The sequence below is a fragment of the Scyliorhinus torazame genome, chromosome 8, assembly GCF_047496885.1.
Source record: "Scyliorhinus torazame isolate Kashiwa2021f chromosome 8, sScyTor2.1, whole genome shotgun sequence".
NCBI classification, from domain to species: Eukaryota; Metazoa; Chordata; class Chondrichthyes; order Carcharhiniformes; family Scyliorhinidae; genus Scyliorhinus; species Scyliorhinus torazame.
Genome location: NC_092714.1, coordinates 162,551,894 through 162,574,634, shown reverse-complemented (window position 1 = coordinate 162,574,634; position 22,741 = coordinate 162,551,894). Strand labels below are relative to the sequence as shown.

The 22,741-nt window shown below is 45.2% G+C and overlaps 1 protein-coding gene across 1 annotated transcript in view; it reads right to left on the bottom strand.

The window, feature by feature from the left end:
* The window catches only part of LOC140428891 (synaptonemal complex protein 2-like), a 573,438-nt gene that overhangs the window by 529,956 nt on the left and 20,741 nt on the right, over positions 1-22,741 (bottom strand). Inside the window, exon 2 of the mRNA XM_072515538.1 lies at positions 6,413-6,483. The gene's annotated coding sequence lies outside the window, so the exon portion shown is untranslated. The remainder of the gene's footprint in view (positions 1-6,412; positions 6,484-22,741) is intronic.

Sequence of the window (22,741 nt, the reverse complement as noted above, 5' to 3'; positions counted from 1 at the left end):
CCAGGACGTTGTGGGAGGAAATTGCCGGTCCCCGAGCAGAGATATTTGAATCGTCGACAGCCACAAGTGAGGTGCCTGAAGATTGGAGGGTAACAAATATTGTGACTTTGTTTAAGGACCGCAGGGAAAAACCTGGGTACTACAGACCGGTGAGCCTAACGTCTGTGATGGGTAAGTTGTTCGAAGGTATTCTGAGATACAGGATCTACAGGCATTTAGAGAGGCAGTGACTGATTAGGGACCGTCAGCATGGCTTTGTGAGTGGAAAATCATGTCTCACGAATTTGATTGAGTTTTTTGAAGGTGTAACCAAGAAGTTAGATGAGAGCAGTGTAGTCGACATTGTCTGACATGGACTTTAGTAAGGCCTTTGACAAGGTAAGCATGGTAGGCTGTTGCATAAGATTAAATCTCACGGGATCCAGGGTGAAGTATCTAATTGGATACAAAATTGGCTTGGCGACAGAAGACAAAGGGTGGTTGTAGAGGGTTGTTTATTAAACTGCAGGCCTGTGACCAGTGGTGTGCCTCAGGGATCAGTGCTGGGTCCACTATTTGTTATTCATCTTAATGATTTGGATGAGAATTTCGGAGGCATGGCTAGTAAGTTTGCAGATGACACCAAGATTGGTGGCATAGTGGACAGTTAAGAAGGTGATCTAGGATTGCAACGGGACCTTGATCAATTAGGCCAATGGACCGATGAATGGCAGATGAAGTTTAATATAGATAAATGTGAGGTGATGCATTTTGATAGATCGAATCAGGGCTGGATCTACTCAGTTAATGGTAAGGAGTTGGGGAGAGTTACAGAACACAGATCTAGGAGCACAGGTTCATAGCTCCTTGAAAGTGGAGTCACAGATGGACAGGGTGGTGAAGAAGGCAACCGGCATGCTTGGTTTCTTCGGTGAGAACACTGAAAACAGGAGTTGGGACGTCTTGCTGAAGTTGCACAAGATGTTAGAAAGGCGACACTTAGAATAGTGTGTACAGTCTGGTCACCAGATTACAGAAAATATATAGATATTATTAAACTAGAAAAAGTGCAGAAAGGATTTACTAGGATGCTGCCAGGACTTGATGGTTTGAGTTATAAGGAGAGGCTGAATATACATAGAACATAGAAAATACAGCACAGAACAGGCCCTTCGGCCCACGATGTTGTGCCGAACCCTTGTCCTAGATTAATCATAGATTATCATTGAATTTACAGTGCAGAAGGAGGCCATTCGGCCCCTTGAGTCTGCACCGGCTCTTGGAAAGAGCACCCCACCCAAACTCAACACCTCCACCCAACACCAAGGGCAATTTTGGACACTAAGGGCAATTTATCATGGCCAATCCACCTACCCTGCACATCTTTGGACTGTGGGAGGAAACCGGAGCACCCAGAGGAAACCCACGCAGACACGGGGAGGACGTGCAGACTCCGCACAGACAGTGACCCAAGCCGGAATCGAACCTGGGACCCTGGAGCTGTGAAGCAATTGTGCTATCCACAATGCTACCGTGCTGCCCTTAAGAACAAATAAATCTACACTATATCATTTTACCGTAATCCATGTACCTATCCAATAGCTGCTTGAAGGTCCCTAATGTTTCCGACACAACTACTTCCACAGGCAGTGCATTCCATGCCCCCACTACTCTCTGGGTAAAGAACCTACCTCTGATATCCCTCCTATATCTGCCACCTTTCACCTTAAATTTATGTCCCCTTGTAATGGTTTGTTCCACCCGGGGAAAAAGTCTCTGACTGTCTACTCTATCTATTCCCCTGATCATCTTATAAACCTCTATCAAGTCGCCCCTCATCCTTCTCCATTCTAATGAGAAAAGGCCTAGCACCCTCAACCTTTCCTCGTAAGACCTACTCTCCATTCCAGGCAACATCCTGGTAAATCTTCTTTGCACCTTTTCCAAAGCTTCCACATCCTTCCTAAAATGAGGTGACCAGAACTGTACACAGTACTCCAAATGTGGCCTTACCAAAGTTTTGTACAGCTGCATCATCACCTAACGGCTCTTAAATTCAATCCCTCTGTTAATGAACGCGAGCACACCATAGGCCTTCTTCACAGCTCTATCCACTTGAGTGGCAACTTTCAAAGATGTATGAACGTCGACCCCAAGATCTCTCTGCTCCTCCACATTGCCAAGAACTCTACCGTTAACCCTGTATTCCGCATTCATATTTGTCCTTCCAAAATGGACAACCTCACATTTTTCAGGGTTAAACTCCATCTGCCACTTCTCAGCCCAGCTCTGCATCCTATCTATGTCTCTTTGCAGCCGACAACAGCCCTCCTTACTATCCACAACTCCACCAATCTTCGTATCGTCTGCAAATTTACTGACCCACCCTTCAACTCCCTCATCCAAGTCATTAATGAAAATCACAAACAGCAGAGGACCCAGAACTGATCCCTGCGGTACACCACTGGTAACTGGAATCCAGGCTGAAGATTTGCCATCCACCACCACTCTGACTTCTATCGGTTAGCCAGTCTGTTATCCAACTGGCCAAATTTCCCATTATCCCATGCCTCCTTACTTTCTGCAGAAGCCTACCATGGGGAACCTTATCAAATGCCTTACTAAAATCCATGTACACTACATCCACTGCTTTACCTTCATCCACATGCTTGGTCACCTCCTCAAAGAATTCAATAAGATTTGTAAGGCAAGGCCTACCCCTCACAAATCCGTGCTGACTATCCCTAATCAAGTAGTGTCTTTCCAGATGCTCAGAAATCCTATCTTTCAGTACCCTTTCCATTACTTCGCCTACCACCGAAGTAAGACTAACTGGCCTGTAATTCCCAGGGTTATCCCTAGTCCCTTTTTTGAACAGGGGCACGACATTCGCCACTCTCCAATCCCCTGGTACCACCCCTGTTGACAGTGAGGACGAAAAGATAATTGCCAACGGCTCTGCAATTTCATCTCTTGCTTCCCATAGAATCCTTGCATATATCCCGTCAGGCCCGGGGGACTTGTCTATCCTCAAGTTTTTCAAAATGCCCAACACATCTTCCTTCCTAACAAGTATTTCCTCGAGCTTACCAGTCTGTTTCACACTGTCCTCTCCAACAATATGGCCCCTCTCATTTGTAAATACAGAAGAAAAGTACTCGTTCAAGACCACTGCTATCTCTTCAGACTCAATACACAATCTCCCGCTACTGTCCTTGATCAGTCATTCTCATATTTCTCACATATGTGTAAAAGGCCTTGGGGTTTTCCTTGATCCTACCCGCCAAAGATTGTTCATGCCCTCTCTTAGCTCTCCTAATCCCTTTCTTCAGTTCCCTCCTGGCTATCTTGTATCCCTCCAATGCCCTGTCTGAACCTTGTTTCCTCAGCCTTACATAAGTCTCCTTTTTCCTCTTAACAAGACATTCAACCTCTCTTGTCAACCATGGTTCCCTCACTCGACCATCTCTTCCCTGCCTGACAGGGACATACATATCAAGGACACGTAGTACCTGTTCCTTGAACAAGTTCCACATTTCACTTGTGTCCTTCCCTGACAGCCTATGTTCCCAACTTATGCACTTCAATTCTTGTCTGACAACATCGTATTTACCCTTCGCCCAATTGTAAACCTTGCCCTGTTGCACGCACCTATCCCTCTCCATTACTAAAGTGAAAGTCACAGAATTGTGGTCACTATTTCCAAAATGCTCCCCCACTAACAAATCTATCACTTGCCCTGGTTCATTACCCAGTACTAAATCCAATATTGCCCCTCCTCTGGTCGGACAATCTACATACTGTGTTAGAAAAGCTTCCTGGACACACTGCACTAACACCACCCCATCCAAACTATTTGATCTAAAGAGTTTCCACTCAATATTTGGGAAGTTAAAGTCACCCATGACTACTACCCTGTGACTTCTGCACCTTTCCAAAATCTGTTTCCCAATCTGTTCCTCCACATCTCTGCTACTATTGGGGGGCCTATAGAAAACTCCTAACAAGGTGACTGCTCCTTTCCTATTTCTGACTTCAACCCATACTACCTCATTAGGGTGATACTCCTCGAACTGCCTTTCTGCAGCTGTTATACTATCTCTAATTAACAATGCCACCCCCCCACCTCTTATACCCCCCTCCCTAATCTTATTGAAACATCTATAACCAGGGACCTCCAACAACCATTTCTGCCCCTCTTCTATCCAAGTTTCCGTGATGGCCACCACATCGTAGTCCCAAGAACCGTTCCATGCCTTAAGTTCACCCACCTTATTCCTGATGCTTCTTGCATTGAAGTATACACACTTCAACCCATCTCCGTGCCTGCAAGTACTCTCCTTTGTTAGTGTTCCCTTCCCCACTACCTCATTACACGCTTTGGCGTCCTGAATATCGGCTACCTTAGTTGCTGGACTACAAATCAGGTTCCCATTCCCCTGCCAAATTAGTTTAAACCCTCCCGAAGAGTACTACAAAACTCCCTCCCAGGATATTGGTGTCCCTCTGGTTCAGATGCAACCCGTCCTGCTTGTACAGGTCCCACCTTCCCCAGAATGCGCTCCAATTATCCAAATACCTGAAGCCCTCCCTCCTACACCATTCCCGCAGCCACGTGTTCAACTGCACTCTCTCCCTCTTCCTAGCCTCGCTATCACGTGGCACCGGCAACAAACCAGAGATGACAACTCTGTCTGTCCTGGCTTTTAACTTCCAGCCTAACTCCCTAAACTTGTTTATTACCTCCACACCCCTTTTCCTACCTGTCGTTGGTACCAATGTGCACCACGACTTCTGGCTGCTCCCTCTCCCCCTTAAGGATCCTGAAGACACGATCCGAGACATCCCTGGCCCTGGCACCCGGGAGGCAACATATCTTCCGGAGTCTCGCTCGCGACCACAGAATCTCCTATCTATTCCCCTAACCATTGAATCTCCTACAACTATTGCTTTTCTATTCTCCCCCCTTCCCTTCTGAGCCCCAGAGCCAGACTCATTGCCAGAGACCTGGCCGCTAGGGCCTTCCCCCGGTAGGTCATCCCCCCCAACAGCATCCAAAACGGTATACTTGTTTTGAAGGGGAATGGCCACGAGGGATCCCTGCACTGTCTGCCTGTTTGTTTTTTTCCCCCTGACTGTAACCCAGCTATTCTTGTCCTGTACCTTGGATGTGGTTACCTCCCTGTAACTCTTCTCAATCACCCACTCTGCCTCCCGGATGATCCGAAGTTCATCCATCTTCAGCTCCAGCTCCCTAACACGGTCTTTGAGGAGCTGAAGTTGGGTGCACTTCCCGCAGGTATAGTCAGCGGGGACACCGGTGGTATCCCTCACCACCCACATCCTACAGGAGGAGCATGCAACTGGCCTAGCCTCCATCCCCTCTTACCTGACAGAATATAGCTGCCCTGTGGACTAACTAGATCTCCGCCCTCCGACTCTGCTCCCAGTCAGCTACACTTCCTGTAAACTCCTGGCTCTCTTTTCACTCTTTGCGGAAATGTCGGAAACAAAATGAAAGGAGCACCTTACTCCCTCCTCACCTAACTCCCTCGGTCACCAAACTCTTACTATAGCACTCAAAATGCACCAAATTCAGCACTCCCTCGGTCACCAAACTCTTACTATAGCACTCAAAATGCACCAAATTCAGCATTCAGTGCAAACAAAGTCTGCACTGTTGGGGATCACTTTTATACTGTGAATCTAGCCTCTGAAAACTGGCCTAATCCAATTAACTAATTAACAAGCTCCAGCTGCAATTGCCCACAAGTAGAAGCCTGTTTAAAGCTGATTGAAAATTCACCTTCTTCTAAACCAAACAGCAACTTTTAAGTTAATTAACTAAATAAAAGACTAAACTTTAGATAAAAATGAAGCCTTATACTCCCTCGGTCACCAAACTCTTACTGTAGCACTCAAAATGCACCAAATTCTGCACTCAGTGCAAAATAGGCGGGACTTTTTTTCTTGGAGCGTAGGAGGCTTATGGGTCAACTTATAGAGGTCTATAAAATAATGAGGGGCGTAGATAACATCTTTTCCAAAAAGTAGGGGATTCTAAAACTAGATTGTATAGGTTTAAGGGGAGAGGGGAGAGATACAAAAGGGTCCAGAGGCTCAATTTCTTCACATAGAGGCAGGTGAGTGTCTGGAACGAGCTGCCACAGGCAGTAGTAGAAACAGGTAAAATTTTGTCTTTTAAAAAGCATTTTGACAGTTTTATGGGAAAGCTGCTTATAGAGGGATATGGGCTGAATGCGGGCAATTAAGACTAGCTTAGTGGTTAAAAACTGAGCGGCATGGAAAAGTTGGGCCAAAGGGCCTGTTTTCAAGCTGTAAACCTCTATGACACACATACAAAGGCAGTTCAGTAAAATGTGAAATTTACAATGAAAAATTACATAAAGTTTGCATAAAGGATTTTTCATACTTTCAGATTGTAAGATTCATGAGTTCATTTTAAGATGCTTCCATACCTTCTCTGTTGGTATTAAAAATTGCCTAAAAGAGATAAGGGATAGTAATCAATGTTTAGACACATTAAAACTTTCTTTCCAATGCACACATTGTTCACGATATATCTGATAGCTTAGTAACACAAAACACTATTCCACAATTTTTTAACCTGCTCACACTTGAACAACATACTCAACTGCCACTGCTACTGTTAGAACGATAGATGTGCATGAACGACAGGCTTCAGAAGTGGAAGAGAACATATTTTTAAAAGTCGAAATAAAATAAGAGAACAAAAAACAAAGAAAAATTACAGCACAGGAACAGCCTCCAATAAATTCCCATAAATCTAAGAATGATTACATTCTCCATTAATCATGAAAATTAATATGGCTTTGATTTTCAAGAAAGGGAACAAAAAGCCTCGGCTGAATGCTGCGGCGCATCCTATAGATCGTATACATTGCAGCCAGTCAGCCATATTCGGATATTTAAGATGGATTTTGGTTACTTCAAGTGCCTCTATCCAATGGTGAATACTGCAACACACTCCTGACTTTTGCCTCGTGTCAAAGAACAAAGAACAAAGAAATGTACAGCACAGGAACAGGCCCTTCGGCCCTCCAAGCCCGTGCCGACCATACTGCCCGACTAAACTACAATCTTCTACACTTCCTGGGTCCGTATCCTTCTATTCCCATCCTATTCATATATTTGTCAAGATGCCCCTTAAATGTCCCTATCGTCCCTGCTTCCACTACCTCCTCCGGTAGTGAGTTCCAGGCACCCACTACCCTCTGCGTAAAAAACTTGCCTCGTACATCTACTCTAAACTTTGCTCCTCTCACCTTAAACCTATGCCCCCTAGTAATTGACCCCTCTACCCTGGGGAAAAGCCTCTGACTATCCACTCTGTCTATGCCCCTCATAATTTTGTATACCTCTATCAGGTCGCCCCTCAACCTCCTTCGTTCCAGTGAGAACAAACCGAGTTTATTCAATCGCTCCTCATAGCTTATGCCCTCCATACCAGGCAACATTCTGGTAAATCTCTTCTGCACCCTCTCTATATACCTCATGTATATAAGACAATTAAACAGGTCATATACTGTTAATCAACCTTACCTTTTAGTTTATTTAAAAAGTGGCCCTTGCTGATCTACAGGTGGTTGGCTGCTACAGGTCACATGATCCACATGCTGGCACACTGGGCTAAATAGCTGGCTTTTCAGTAGCATTGTGGATAGCACAATTGCTTCACAGCTCCAGGGTCCCAGGTTCAATTCTGGCTTGGGTCACTGTCTGTGCGGAGTCTGCACATCCTCCCCGTGTGTGCGTGGGTTTCCTCCGGGTGCTCCGGTTTCCTCCCACAGTCCAAAGATGTGCAGGTTAGGTGGATTGGCCATGATAAATTGCCCTTAGTGTCCAAAATTGTCCTTAGTGTTGGGTGGGGTTACTGGGTTGTGGGGATAGGGTGGAGGTGTTGACCTGGGTAGGGTGCTCTTTCCAAGAGCCGGTGCAGACTCGATGGGCTGAATGGCCTCCTTCTGCACTGTAAATTCTATGATCTATGACCTAAGATCGAAGGCAGCAGCACGGGTTCAATTCCCGTACCAGCCTCCCCGAGCAGGCGCCGGAATGTGGCGACTAGGGGCTTTTCACAGTAACTTCATTGAAGCCTACTTGTGACAATAAGCAATTATTATTATTATTATGTTGGCTAGTTTCTGGAAATTTCCAACAGCACTTTAAAGACAAAGGGCAGGATTCTCCGTTGCCCCACGCTGGTTTGTGATCTCCGCCCCCTCTAAACCGGTGTCATCGTGACTTGCGCTGCGTGCTGTCGCAATGCCATTGGCGTCTCATCGGCCGGCCCACCTGCGATGCTCCGTCCCCGATGGGCCGAGTTCTTGATGGCGCAGGACTCGTGTGGTCACACAAATCGTGAACTCAGCGTGGCGGCTGCGGACTGTGTCCACACTCGGCCGGGATCCGTGCCGCTGGCCGAGAGGGTTTTTGCGAAGGCTGGGGGGTCACGGATAGCGGGTTGGGTCCGCGAACGGCCGGCGCCATGTTGTACGGCGCGACTGCTGCAGGTCATCAGCCGTGCGCATGCACGGTCCTGGGCCTGGCCATTCTCCAGCCGTTCTCGACGCGATCCGTGGACGATTCACACGGTGCTGGTGCTAGCCCCTCACTGGGACCGGAATCGGGGAAGGGTACATGCCAGTTTTCTGGACGTGAACCTCCCGCGGATTCTCTGTTCATGCCGGCACTTAACTGCAGGAACTGAGACTCCTGCCACATATCTCGCAGGTAAGGACACATTACAATCAATTAAACCAAGGACCAGCAGACGATCTGTCTCCCCAGCCTGGTCCTAAAATAAAGGGGAAGCCATCAAAACTAGTTGTACTTACAGTGGCACTAAAAGCCACCATTTACATCCAAAGATAAACAACAGATTTTCACCAGAGGCATACAAACTGATTGTTAGCCTTCAACAGTCATGAATGGGTGACATCACGTTATTTCTGGACTCGCGGGCAGCACGGTGGCGCAGTGGCTAGCACTGCTGCCTCACGGCACCGAGGTCCCAGGTTCGATCCCGGCTCTTGGTCACTGTCCGTGTAGAGTTTGCACATTCTCCCCGTGTTTGCGTGGGTTTCGCCCCCACAACCCAAAGATGTGCAGGTTAGGTGGATTGGCCACATTAAATTGCCCCTTAATTGGAAAAATGAATTGGACACTCTCAATTTATTTTATTTTTTTTAAATTCTGGACTCGCAGCTCAGTCTGCCGAATTACCTCATTCTGCTCCTGTGTCTTATGGCCTTATGGTCTGCCAGTAGCTGATCAGCCGCTTCACTCTTCGGACAAACAATAATACATGTTGCTGAAACAATTGGGTACGTGGTACATACTTGTGCGACTCGGCCAACGTTGTCTACCACATACGCTGCAGGAAAGGATGTCCCGAAGCGTGGTACTTTGGCGAGACCCTGCAGACGCTGCGACAACGAATGAACGGACATCGCGTGACAATTACCAGGCAGGAATGTTCCCTTCCAGTCAGGGAACACTTCACAGCAGTCAAGGGCATTCAGCCTCTGATCTTCGGGTAAGCGTTCTCCAAGGCGGTCATCAGGATGCGCGACAATGCAGAATCGCCGAGCAGAAACTTATAGCCAAATTCCGCACACGAATACGGGCTCAACCGGGACCTTGGATTCATGTTGCATTACATTCACCCCCCACCATCTGGCCTGGGTCTGCGAAATCCTACCAACTGCCCTGGCTTGAAACAATTCACACCTCTTTAACCTGTGATTATCCCTCTCTCCAGTTGCTCCGAGTGGACCTGTAAAGACTTAAAGACTCGCATTCAAAGTATCATCTCGCATCTTTGACTTTGTCGATATATGTTTCTGAAACCCACCTCTTCATTCATAGAATTTACAGTGCAGAAGGAGGCCATTCGGCCCATCGAGTCCGCACCAGCTCATTGAAAGAGCACCCTACCCAAGCCCACACCTCCACCCTATCCCCATAGCCCAGCAACCTCACCCAACACTAAGGGCCTTCACCTGAAGAAGGAGCTGTGCTCCGAAACTAGTGACTCGAAACAAACCTGTTGGACTTTAACCTGGTGTTGTAAGACTTCTTACTGTGCTCGCCCCAGTCCAACGACAGCATCGCCACATCACAATTGGGTGAGGCAGCAACACTGGCTCTTGCGACGGCTCTCGGGACATTTTCTGGCAACTCTGCTTTGTCTCCACCCTCTTCCAAATTTGGAACTAGCAGGCTCAACATGGCTCACGAGCACCGATCAACCAGTAGCTCAGCTGGATCTATACCAGTAGTGGTAAAGTGGGGTGGTTCTGTAGGCTAACAGGAACCATGCTATCTTAATTCCTAGTCACGATGTGGAGATGCCGGCGTTGGACTGGGGTTAGCACAGTAAGAAGCCTTACAACACCAGGTTAAAGTCCAACATGTTTGTTTCAAACACTCGCTTTCGGAGCACTGCTCCTTCCTCAAGTGAAGTTGAGAAACCTGAGGAAGGAGCAGTGCTCCGAAAGCTAGTGTTTGAAACAAACATGTTGGACTTTAACCTGGTGTTGTAAGACTTCTGACTTAATTCCTAGTGACGCAGGTGGTTGCTTCTTCATAACATATTTGAAAGTAGAACTGCGCATTCAGCCAACCCATTTGATGAGGGGTTATATAGTGCTGTCCAAATATGCTTTATTGCATTAAATGTCGTGAACTTCTGTAATTGTAAACGCCATTCCATAGTCCGAGGCAAGTAATTCTGGTATGCTGTGGGTTGCCGCAATTTCTCAGCTGTGATGTATGAAGTTGTGGACCTCATTTCAAATACCTCCGGTCATTTGAACCACTCTCGTCCCCCAAAAGATGACAACATCTTCACAACTAAGCTCCCTCTTTCCGCCGAAGCTCTGTGATGAATGTGGGTACATCTATTTGGTGCAGGAAGGGTTGTTGTGGGCCAGAGCTTCGAAATTTCAAAGTGTGTTATGAAGTTCATCTGACCTACAACCTGAATTTGGCCATGATGAGCACAAAAGCCTTCACTACAGGTGTGATTCATCAGACTTCCTAGACACTTTAATCCAAACAAGGTTTATTCTAAGAATGTAGTTAACATATATTTATCGAAATGTAAAAATAAAACAGCGAGAATTTATAAATGACAAATATAAAGACACCACATAGCTACAGTAATCTATGTATAACACTTAACCTTAGCTGTTCCAATTCAATAACAGAATCCAATTAAACTAAAACCCCTTTTCAAGGGCGTGGCCCAGCATACTGTATTTTCACTTGCATGGGACTGGTCTTTTCCTGAAATTCTGATCCAGTTCCAAACAACTGATTCAAACTCCTCCTGGAAAACAACTATATCTTTAAAGTTAACAAGGCAGTTAACCACTCAATAAGCTTTTTACTGGAACAACATTTAAAATGAGAACAGATCGACAGAGAAAATACTTCCCTTTCTGCAGTCCACAGCAGTGAAACCCCTTCTCACCTCACAGCCACAGCCCAGCTCCACGCACAAAATTACATCACTGAAGCCATGTGATAAGACAAAGATGTTGCCGGGACTTGATGGTTTGAGTTATAAGGAGAGGCTGGATAGACTGGGACTTTTTTCCCTGGAGCGTAGGAGGCTTAGGGGTGATCTTATAGAGGTCTATAAAATAATGAGGGGCATAGAGTGGTGGCCTGAAGTGCATATGTTTTAATGCAAGGAGCATTACGGGTAAGGCAGATGAACTTAGAGCTTGGATTACTACTTGGAACTATGATGTTGTTGCCATTACAGAGACCTGGTTGAGGGAAGGGCAGGATTGGCAGCTAAACGTTCCAGGATTTAGATGTTTCAGGCGGGATAGAGGGGGATGTAAAAGGGGAGGCGGAGTTGCGCTACTTGTTCAGGAGAGTATCACAGCTATACAGCGAGAGGACACCTCAGAGGGCAGTGAGGCTATATGGGTAGAGATCAGGAATAAGAAGGGTGCAGTCACAATGTTGGGGGTATACTACAGGCCTCCCAACAGCCAGCGGGAGATAGAGGAGCAGATAGGTAGACAGATTTTGGAAAAGAGTAAAAACAACAGGGTTGTGGTGATGGGAGACTTCAACTTCCCCAATATTGACTGGGACTCACTTAGTGCCAGGGGCTTAGACGGGGCAGAGTTTGTAAGGAGCATCCAGGAGGGCTTCTTAAAACAATATGTAAACAGTCCAACTAGGGAAGGGGCGGTACTGGACCTGGTATTTGGGAATGAGCCCGGCCAGGTGGTAGATGTTTCAGTAGGGGAGCATTTCGGTAACAGTGACCACAATTCAGTAAGTTTTAAAGTACTGGTGGACAAGGATAAGAGTGGTCCGAGGATGAATGTGCTAAATTGGGGGAAGGCTAATTATAACAATATTAGGCAGGAACTGAAGAACATAGATTGGGGGCGGATGTTTGAGGGCAAATCAACATCTGACATGTGGGAGGCTTTCAAGTGTCAGTTGAAAGGAATACAGGACAGGCATGTTCCTGTGAGGAAGAAAGATAAATACGGCAATTTTCGGGAACCTTGGATGACGAGTGATATTGTAGGCCTCGTCAAAAAGAAAAAGGAGGCATTTGTCAGGGCTAAAAGGCTGGGAACAGACGAAGCCTGTGTGGCATATAAGGAAAGTAGGAAGGAACTTAAGCAAGGAGTCAGGAGGGCTAGAAGGGGTCATGAAAAGTCATTGGCAAATAGGGTTAAGGAAAATCCCAAGGCTTTTTACACTTACATAAAAAGCAAGAGGGTAGCCAGGGAAAGGGTTGGCCCACTGAAGGATAGGCAAGGGAATCTATGTGTGGAGCCAGAGGAAATGGGCGAGGTACTAAATGAATACTTTGCATCAGTATTCACCAAAGAGAAGGAATTGGTAGATGTTGAGTCTGGAGAAGGGGGTGTAGATAGCCTGGGTCACATTGTGATCCAAAAAGACGAGGTGTTGGGTGTCTTAAAAAATATTAAGGTAGATAAGTCCCCAGGGCCGGATGGGATCTACCCCAGAATACTGAAGGAGGCTGGAGAGGAAATTGCTGAGGCCTTGACAGAAATCTTTGGATCCTCGCTGTCTTCAGGGGATGTCCCGGAGGACTGGAGAATAGCCAATGTTGTTCCTCTGTTTAAGAAGGGTGGCAGGGATAATCCCGGGAACTACAGGCCGGTGAGCCTTACTTCAGTGGTAGGGAAATTACTGGAGAGAATTCTTCGAGACAGGATCTACTCCCATTTGGAAGCAAATGGACGTATTAGTGAGAGGCAGCACGGTTTTGTGAAGGGGAGGTCGTGTCTCACTAACTTGATAGAGTTTTTCGAGGAGGTCACTAAGATGATTGATGCAGGTAGGGCAGTAGATGTTGTCTATATGGACTTCAGTAAGGCCTTTGACAAGGTCCCTCATGGTAGACTAGTACAAAAGGTGAAGTCACACGGGATCAGGGGTGAACTGGCAAGGTGGATACAGAACTGGCTAGGCCATAGAAGGCAGAGGGTAGCAATGGAGGGATGCTTTTCTAATTGGAGGGCTGTGACCAGTGGTGTTCCACAGGGATCAGTGCTGGGACCTTTGCTCTTTGTAGTATATATAAATGATTTGGAGGAAAATGTAACTGGTCTGATTAGTAAGTTTGCAGACGACACAAAGGTTGGTGGAATTGCGGATAGCGATGAGGACTGTCTGAGGATACAGCAGGATTTAGATTGTCTGGAGACTTGGGCGGAGAGATGGCAGATGGAGTTTAACCTGGACAAATGTGAGGTAATGCATTTTGGAAGGGCTAATGCAGGTAGGGAATATACAGTGAATGGTAGAACCCTCAAGAGTATTGAAAGTCAAAGAGATCTAGGAGTACAGGTCCACAGATCACTGAAAGGGGCTACACAGGTGGAGAAGGTAGTCAAGAAGGCATACGGCATGCTTGCCTTCATTGGCCGGGGCATTGAGTATAAGAATTGGCAAGTCATGTTGCAGCTGTATAGAACCTTAGTTAGGCCACACTTGGAGTATAGTGTTCAATTCTGGTCGCCACACTACCAGAAGGATGTGGAGGCTTTAGAGAGGGTGCAGAAGAGATTTACCAGAATGTTGCCTGGTATGGAGGGCATAAGCTATGAGGAGCGATTGAATAAACTCGGTTTGTTCTCACTGGAACGAAGGAGGTTGAGGGGCGACCTGATAGAGGTATACAAAATTATGAGGGGCATAGACAGAGTGGATAGTCAGAGGCTTTTCCCCAGGGTAGAGGGGTCAATTACTAGGGGGCATAGGTTTAAGGTGAGAGGGGCAAAGTTTAGAGTAGATGTACGAGGCAAGTTTTTTACGCAGAGGGTAGTGGGTGCCTGGAACTCACTACCGGAGGAGGTAGTGGAGGCAGGGACGATAGGGACATTTAAGGGGCATCTTGACAAATATATGAATAGGATGGGAATAGAAGGATACGGACCCAGGAAGTGTAGAAGATTGTAGTTTAGTCGGGCAGTATGGTCGGCACGGGCTTGGAGGGCCGAAGGGCCTGTTCCTGTGCTGTACATTTCTTTGTTCTTTGTTCTTTGTTAGATAAGGTAGATAGTCAACATCTTTTCCCAAAGGTAGGGGAGTCTAAAACTAGAGGGCATAGGTTTAAGGTGAGAGGGGAGAGATTCAGAAGGGCCCAGAGGGGCAATTTCTTCACTCAGAGGGTAGTGAGTGTCTGGAATGGGCTGCCAGAGGTAGTAGTAGAAGCGGGTACAATTGTGTCTTTCAAAAAGCATTTAGATGGTTACATGGGTAAGATGGGTATAGAGGGTTATGGGCCAAGTGCGGGCAACTGGGACTAGCTTAATGGTAAAAACTGGGCGGCATGGACTGGTTGGGCCGAAGGGCCTGTTTCCATGCTGTAAACTTCTATGATTCTATTCTATAAAAAGACTTTTTCAAAGGGAAACCCACAAGACACTTCCCCCAAGAAAAAAATAAACTATCAACTTCAAAGATGGTGTCGTTTTTCACCTCTTCGCTTGTCCTCTCCTAACATTTGACAATAAACATACATACAATAAACACTTGTCAAGAGGAAGAAGGAGACTTATGTAAATATGAGACATGAAGGTTCAGTTAGGGCGCTCGAGAGTTACAAGTTAGCTAGAAAGGACCTCAAGAGAGAGCTATGAAGAGCCAGGAGGGGACATGAGAAGTCTTTGGCAGGTAGGATCAAGGATAACCCTAAAGCTTTCTATCGATATGTCAGGAATAAAAGAATGACTAGGGTAAGAGTAGGGCCAGTCAAAGACAGTAGTGGGAAGTTGTGCATGGAGTCCGAGGAGATAGGAGGTGCTAAATGAATATTTTTTGTCAGTATTCACACAGGAAAAAGACAATGTTGTCGAGGAGAATACTGAGATTCAGGCTACTAGACTAGAAGGGCTTGAGGTTCATAAGGAGGAGGTGTTAGCAATTCTGGAAAGGGTGAAAATAGATAAGTCACCTGGGCCGGATGGGATTTATCCTAGGATTCTCTGGGAAGCTAGGGAGGAGATTGCTGAGCCTTTGGCCTTGATCTTTAAGTCATCTATGTCGACAGGAATATTGCCAGAAGACTGGAGGATAGCAAATGTTGTCCCCTTGTTCAAGAAGGGGAGTAGAGACAACCCCGGTAACTATAGACCAGTGAGCCTTACTTCTGTTGTGGGAAAAATCTTGGAAAGGTTTATAAGAGATAGGATGTATAATCATCTGGAAAGGAATAATTTGATTAGAGATAGTCAACACGGTTTTGTGAAGGGTAGGTCGTGCCTCACAAACCTTATAGAGTTCTTTGAGAAGGTGACCAAACAGGTGGATGAGGGTAAAGAGGTTGATGTGGTGTATATGGATTTCAGTAAAGCGTTTGATAAGGTTCCCCATGGTAGGCTACTGCAGAAAATACGGAGGCATGGGATTCAGGGTGATTTAGCAGTTTGGATCAGAAATTGGCTAGCTGGAAGAATACAAAGGGTGGTGGTTGGTGGGAAATGTTCAGACTGGAGTCCAGTTACTGGTGGTGTACCACAAGGATCTGTTTTGGGGCCACTGCTGTTTGTCATTTTTATAAATGACCTGGAGGAGGGTGTAGAAGGATGGGTGAGTAAATTTGCAGATGACACTAAAGTCGGTGGAGTTGTGGACAGTGCAGAAGGATGTTACAAGTTACAGAGGGACATAGAGAAGCTGCAGCGCTGGGCTGAGAGGTGGCAAATGGAGTTTAATGCAGAAAAGTGTGAGGTGATTCATTTTGGAAGGAATAACAGGAAGTTTGAGTACTGGACTAATGGTAAGATTCTTGGCAGTGTGGATGAGTAGAGAGATCTCGGTGTCCATGTACATAGATCCCTGAAAGTTGCCACCCAGGTTGAGAGGGTTGTTAAGAAGGCGTACGGTGTGTTAGATTTTATTGGTAGAGGGATTGAGTTTAGGAGCCATGAGGTCATGTAGCAGCTATACAACACTCTGGTGCGGCCGCATTTGGAGTATTGCGTGCAATTCTGGTCGCCGCATTATAGGAAGGATGTGGAAGCATTGGAAAGGGGGCAGAGGAGATTTACCAGAATGTTGCCTGGTATGGAGGGAAGATCTTATGAGGAAAGGCTGAGGGACTTGAGGCTGTTTTCGTTAGAGAGAAGAAGGTTAAGAGGTGACTTAATTGAGGAATACAAGATGATCAGAGGATTGGATAGGGTGGACAGTGAGAGCCTTTTTCCTCGGATGGTGATGTCTAGCACGAGGGGACATACCTTTAAATTGAGGGGAGATAGATATAAGACAGATGTCAGAGGTAGGTTCTTTACTCAGAGAGTAGTAAGGGCATGGAATGCCCTGCCTGCAACAGTAGTGGACTCGCCAACACTAAGGACATTCAAATGGTCATTGGATAGACATATGGACAATAAGGGAATAGTGTAGATGGGCTTTAGAGTGGTTTCACAGGTCGGCGCAACATCGAGGTCCGAAGGGCCTGTACTGCGCTGTAATGTTCTATGTTCTATGTATATTTTAAAACATCAAAACAGGCAAACATTTGCAATAATACAGTCCATTTTAGTTCTTTGCCTTCCACCATCGCACCTGCTTCCCTTCATCACATTCGTGACAAAGGATCGGCTATCCCGTTTTCTCATCCTGCCATATGTATACGTTTTAAATTATCATAGAATTTACAGTGCAGAAGGAGGCCATTTAGCCCATCGAGTCTGCACCGGCTCTTGGAATGAGCACCCTACCCAAAGTCAACACCTCCACCCTATCCCCATAACCCAGTAACCCCACCCAACACTAAGGGCAATTTTTGACACTAAGGACAATTTATCATGGCCAATCCACCTAACCTGCACATCTTTGGACTGTGGGAGGAAACCAGAGCACCCGGAGGAAACCCACGCACACACGGGGAGGATGTGCAGACTCCGCACAGACAGTGACCCAAGCCGGAATCGAACCTGGGACCCTGGAGCCGTGAAGCAATTGTGCTATCCACAATGCTACCGCGCTGCTCTTAATTGGCTGTAATAATAAACTCAATCGAAACAGTCTGGCATTTTTATTCTTGAATCTCTCCAAAAACGTCAATGGATTATGATCAATGTATATAATTGTTTCAGATTGAATTGCTAGTAAATAAACGTTAAAATGTTGCAAAGCCAGCACCAAGCTCAAAGTCCCCTTTTCAATTGTTGAATACCTCCTCTGGTGATCATTTAATTTTTTGGAAAAATACCCAATAGGCCGCTCTATTCCTTTGTCATCTTCTTGCAAGAGCACAGCACCTATGCCTACATCACTCGCATTGATAGCCACCTTGAATGGTTTTGTGTAATTTGGGGTGGCCAACACAGGAGCAGTGGTCAACACAGCCTTCAGGCCGTCAAATGCCTGTTGACACTCCGCCATCAATTGAAATTTGCTTCGCTGCTTCAGCAAGTCCGTCAGTGAAGCAACCACGTTGCTAAAATTCAGCACAAATATACGGTAAAAACCATTCAAACCAAGAAATCTAATTTTTTTCCCTTCGTGTCAGGGTATTTGGAACTTCCCAATAACTTTTGGTTTCACATCCTAGGGACCATGCGTCCATGTCAAATTGTATGACCAAGGAACGCAACTTGGGCTTTTCCAAATTCACTTTTGGCTAGGTTTACCGCCAAACCCGCCTCCTGAAGTTCGATCGAGTAACTCCATCAGATGCTTCAAATGTTCTTTCCATAGAACATTACAGCGCAGTACAGGCCCTTTGGCCCTCGATGTTGCGCCGACCTGTGAAACCACTCTAAAGCCCATCTACACTATTCCCTGATCATCCATATGTCTATCCAATGACCATTTGAATGCCCTTAGTGTTGGCGAGTCTGCTACTGTTGGAAGCTGGGCGTTCCACGCCCTTACTACTCTCTGAATAAAGAATGTATGACTAAAAATTACCAGATGACTTTGAATTGGTATAAACCATCTGGACTCACAAAAGCCGAAAACTCCTTCGCCCTTTTCGATTAAGGTGCCAATAACATTTGAGTAAATCCAGTTTGGAGATAAAAGCTGATTGTCCCACCTTCTCAATGCAGTCCTCCAACCGTAGGATAGGATAATAGTCTGTTTTGGTAACTGCATTAACCTTTCTATAGTCCACACACAAACCATCCGGTTTTGGTACCATCACTAACTCCATTCAGTGTTAATGTAAGCCTACTTGTGACAATAAAGATTATTATTATTATGGGTGAGCTCCACTCGCTGTAACCCACGTCACTTATGCCATTTTTAGGCACACTTTAAATTTCTTTTTGAACCTGTGCCAATTTTGGAGGGTTAAGTCTAAATGGGTGTTATTTAATTGGAACAGCATTTCCAACATCGTCATCATGTATAACCACTTTAGTACTTCCCAACTTATTTCCACAAAATTACCCATGTGATATTAAGAACTCTTTCAGGTCAATTTGTTTTCCTCTGGAAGCTCACTCAATAATTTATCCCAATTTTTAAGAACATCCTCGTTATCCAATTTAATTTGAGGAATGTCAAATTCAGAGTCATCTGGATTCAGTTCTTCACTTTGAGTTGGAATCACTAAAACCTCCTCCTTTTGCTCTCCTTCCCTTTCAAAATCCCTTTTAAGCATTTTTACATGACACATTCGGTGAGTTTTTCTTCTATTTGGCATTCTTGCCAAATAATTCACCTCACTCAATTTCCTTTCAATCTGATAAGGTCCACAAAACCTTGCTTTTAAAGGTTCCCCAAACACTGGTAACAATACTAAAACTTTATCTCCACTGGCAAAACTTGCTTTCTTGTCCACTACCTGTTTCATCACATGCTGTGCAACGTTTAAAGGTTGTCTGGCCAATTCACCTGATCTATTTAATCGTTTCCTAAAATTTGACACGTAATCCAATAAAAAAGTTTCAGACTGCTCACTCACCAATTTCTCCTTCATCAATTTAAGTGGTCCTCTTACCTCATGACCAAAAGGACCGAATTTGGTTGACTCATTAGGTGCATCCCTAATTGCAAACGGTACAAATGGAATTCCTTATCCCAATCCTCTGGAAAATCTTGACAATAAGCCCTCAACATTGTCTTTAATATCTGATGCCATCGTTCTAATGCTCCCTGTGATTCTGGATGGTACGCAGTTGATTTAAATTATTTTACTCCTCTGCTATCCATAACCTCCTTGAATAACCTAGAGGTAAAATGTAATATTTCTGGGGGTAGTCCATATCTGGTACAAAATTGAAGAAACCCCTCCACAATCTTTTTAGCTGTAATATTGCACACTGGAATGGCTTTTGGAAACCTAGTAGACACATCCATTATAGTCAAAAGATATTGATTCTCACTTTTATAGATAGATTGGAGAGTTGGTCAGAGAAATGGCAGATGGAGTTCAATCCAGGCAAATGCGAGGTGATGCATTTTGGAAGATCTAATTCAAGAGCGGACTATACGGTCAATGGAAGAGTCCTGGGGAAAATTGATATACAGAGAGATCTGGGAGTTCAGGTCCATTGTACCCTGAAGGTGGCAACGCAGGTCGATAGAGTGGTCAAGAAGGCATACAGCATGCTTGCCTTCATCGGAAGGGGTATTGAGTACAAGAGTCGGCAGGTCATGTTGCAGTTGTATAGGACTTTGGTTAGGTCACATTTGGAATACTGCATGCAGTTCTGGTCGCCACATTACCAGAAGGATATGGATGCTTTAGGGAGGGTGCAGAGGAGGTTCACCAGGAAAGTCGGAGGTTGAGGGGGGACCTGATTGAGGTCTACAAAATTATGAGAGGTATGGACAGGGTGGATAGCAACAAGCTTTTTCCAAGAGTAATTTTTCCAATTACAAGGGGTCAAGATTTCGAGGTGGGAGGGGGAAAGTTTAAGGGAGATGTGCGTGGAAAGCTTTTTACGCAGAGGGTGGTGGGTGCCTGGAACACTTTGCCAGCGGAGGTGGTAGAGGCGGGCATGATAGCATCATTTAAGATGCATCTAGACAGATATATGAATGGGCGGGGAACAGAGGGAAGTAGATCCTTGGAAAATAGAAGACAGGTTTAGATAAAGGATCTGGATCGCGCAGGATGGGAGGGCCGAAGGGTCTGTTCCTGTGCTGTAATTTTCTTTGTTCTTTGTTTTTGTTTTAGGAAGCGGTCCTACACAATCATTAAGACCTTTGTAAAAAGTTCCTCAAATGCTGGAATGGGTATTAAGGGCGCTGGTTTTATCACCGCTTGAGGTTTCCCTATCACTTGACATGCATGACATGATCAACAAAATTTAACTACATCTTTATGTAGTCCAGGCCAATAAAAATGTTTTTGTAGTTTAGCTTGCGTTTTCCTTACTCCCAAATGCTCTCCTACTGGTACTTCATGTGCTACTCGCGACATTTCTTTGCTATAACCAACCGGCAACACCACTTTTTGAACTTATGCCCACTTTTCATCCGCCTGCATATGTAAAGGTCTCCATTTTCTCATTAAGACATCAGTTTTAAGGTAATAACATTCTAATCATAGATCATAGAATTTACAGTGCAGAAGGAGGCCATTCAGCCCATCGAGTCTGCACCGGCTCTTGGAAAGAGCACCCCACCCAGGTCAACACCTCCACCCTATCCCCATAACCCAGTAACCCCACCCAACACTAAGGGCAATTTTGGACACTAAGGGCAATTTTGGACACTGAGGGCAATTTATCATGGCCAATCCACCTAACCTGCACATCTTTGGACTGTGGGAGGAAACCGGAGCACCCGGAGGAAACCCACGCATACACAGGGAGGATGTGCAGACTCCGCACAGACAGTGACCCAAGCTGGAATTGAACCTGGGACCCTGGAGCTGTGAAGCAATTGTGCTATCCACAATGCTACCGTGGTATTCTGGTATACACTCAAGATTCCTCTTCAATGTATGCTTTCTGAAACATCTGTTTTATTTCTATATCTTTCTGTTGTAACTCAGCCAACTTTCCTGAACCAAAAATATCCCCCTCATCCTTGTTCTTGTTCTTTTCCAACCATCTGACCGAAAACCGTTTCTGATAATTGAACTTCAACTTTATCTTCACTCTTTGATTTCCCCTCTTGTCTTAAACCTGTGACATTGCGACCATGTTACTACACAATCAGGAAAAATCCCAAGATATTCGTCCTTCAATAATTCAGTTGTTTGATTTTCCACTGGCTTATCAGCCACAATAGGCATCACTCCCACCTGTGATCCAGCTATATCATTACCCAAGATATATCATTACCCAAGATAAACTGTATTCCTGGACAAGATAGTTTCTCTATTACTCCTACTACCACTTCATCACTCTTCACTGGACTCTCCAACCTCACCCTATGTAACGGAACACTATTCTTCTCATCCTGAATTCCACATATTACCACCTTTTTGGCAATATTCCTCCCAAACTACATAACTCCTCATCTCTTCGCATCAAAGATTGACTAGCTCCCTTATCTCTTAAAATTTTGACTTCCTTCTTTACCTACTCCTCCTGGTACACATGAGTAAACTTTACCCACACAAGTAAATTCTTTAAAGAGATCTGGCACCTTCTTATCAATCATCTCTTGATCAGGCTGTACATTCTTTTGCACCTCCTTCGCTTCAATCGGGCTTTCCTTTACTACTTGAACAAACCCCATTGGCTTATCCTGTTTTACCACATCAGCTTTCCCAGTGCTTTTCTTCAACCCCAACACTGTGACTTTGCATGGCCTAGATTATTGCAGTAAAAACATCTGAAACTTTTCATTTCTCTTCCACCCTCCTGGATTTATTTTTTAATCTGAGGTACACTATCCTTATTATCTCCCATTACATCTCCTTTACCACCTAAGTACTTCTCTTTTCCCCAGTTTCTATCCCTCACAGGCTGAAATTGGATGTCGGAAACCAAACTTTGATTTATTAACTAATTCATAATCATCTGCCATTTCTGCCGCTAATCTCACAGTTTTAACCCTCTGCTCTTCCAAATGAGTTCTCACTACATCTGGAAATGAATTTTTAAACTCCTCCAAAATTATCATTTCTCTAAGAGCTTCATAGTTTGGTCTATTTTCAAAGCCCTTAGCCACCTATCAAAATTACTCTGTTTGATCCTTCAAATTCTATGGATGTCTGACCAGGTTCTTTCCTTAAATTTCTAAACCTTTGTCTTCAGGCACTAGTTCATATGCACATAAAATGGAT